The sequence below is a fragment of the Lepus europaeus genome, chromosome 19, assembly GCF_033115175.1.
Source record: "Lepus europaeus isolate LE1 chromosome 19, mLepTim1.pri, whole genome shotgun sequence".
Taxonomy (NCBI): Eukaryota; Metazoa; Chordata; class Mammalia; order Lagomorpha; family Leporidae; genus Lepus; species Lepus europaeus.
In genome coordinates, this window is record NC_084845.1 from 48,062,551 (window position 1) to 48,064,356 (window position 1,806).

General features: G+C 38.6%; 1 pseudogene; it reads left to right on the forward strand.

The window, feature by feature from the left end:
* Positions 1-682, forward strand: LOC133747717 (inorganic pyrophosphatase 2, mitochondrial-like; annotated as a pseudogene).
* The last annotated feature ends 1,124 nt before the right edge of the window (positions 683-1,806 follow it).

The window sequence follows — 1,806 nt, forward strand, 5'->3', positions numbered from 1 at the left end:
AATGCTAAAATGGAGGTTACCACCAAGGAGTCATTGAATTCCATTAAACAAAATATAAAACATGGAAAACTACTCTATATGGGGAATATCCTCCCTCACAAGGGTTACAAATGGAATTACGGTGTTCTTTCAGACTTGAAAGATCCTACTGAACAGATGCTGTGGAGACAATGATCCTATTGATGTTTGTGAAATAGGCTCAAAGGTTCTTACTCACGGAGAGGTTACTCATGTGAAGATTCTTGGAATTTTGACTCTGATTGATGCAGGTGAAACAGATTGGTAATTAATTGCTCTCTGTGTGATTGATCCTGAAACCTACAAGCTTGATGATATTGATGATGTTAAGAAGCTCAAACCTGGTGACCTGGGAGCTACTCTTAACTGGTGTAAGCTTTAAAATGTACCAGATGGAAAACCAGAAAACCAGTTTGTTGTTAATGGAGAATTCAGAAACAAGGCTTTTGCTTGAAGTTATTAGATCTACTCATGATCACTGGATAGCGTTGCTCATGAAGAAGTGTGATGGAAGGCCAATAAATTCCAAAAACATGCAGGTATTTGATAGCCCTTTCCTTTGTACTCAAAAGGAAGCAAGATTATTCATTGAATTGAATTTTCATCTTCGCTGAATAAAGAAAATAATGAAGAAGAGCAAATATGGCACTTCCTTGGCCAGTGATTGATTCCTTTGAACTTCTGCCATTAAGATTTCCAGCTCTGTCCTGACTCTAGATATACAATGTAACACTTTATCCTTTTTAGTATTTGTTGTTGTTGTTGTTGTTCTAGTACTAGTGGTTGAACTCTGTAATTAACACACAATTATTCTTAGGTGTTTAAATTTTAACTAAAAAGTGATCCCTGTTAAATATAAGAATGGAAAAAGAGAGGGAGGAGATGTACAATTTGGGACATGCTCAATCGGACTTGCCCCAAATGGTGGAGTTAGAAACGTGCCAGGGGATTACAATACAATCCCGTCAAGGTGGCATGTACCAATGCCATCTCACTAGTCCAAGTGATCAATTTCAGTTCACAATTGATGGCTCTGATAGGTCTAAGAGTCAAAGGGATTACACAAACAAGACAAGTGTCTACTAATACTAACTGATAGAATCAAAAAGGGAGAGAAGGATCCAACATGGGAAGTGGGATACACAGCAGACTCATAGAATGGCAGATGTCCTAAACAACACTCTGGCCTCAGAATCAGCCCTTCAGGCATTCGGATCTGGCTGAAGAGCCCATGAGAGTATTGTAGGCATGGAAAGCCAAGATACCATGGAAAAGAAAAAAAAGAAGAAGACCTAAATGAAAGATCTCTGCAAGTGAGATCCCAGTGGAAAGAACGGGGCCATCAAAGATGGAGGTACCTTTCTCTGAAGGGAGGAGAGAACTTCCACTTTGACTATGACCCTATTGGAATAAGATCAAAGTCAGCGAACTCTAAAGGCTTCCATAGCCCTGGCAACTCATGACTAGAGCCTAGGGAGATTACTGACGCCATGAACAGGAGTGTCAAATTGTTAAGTCAGCAACAGGAGTCACTGTGTACTTACATCCCATGTGGGATCTGTCCTTAATGTGTTGTCTAATGTGCAGTGATGCTATAACTAGTACTGAAACAGTATTTTTACACTTTGTGTTTCTGCGTGGGTACGAACTGATGAGATCTTTACTAAGTATATACTGAATCGATCTTCTGTATATAAAGATAATTGGAAATGAAAAAAAACTGGTGTTAAATTGGAAATGGCATAGAAAATTAATTAATTAAAAAAAAAAAAGATTTCCAGCTCTGGG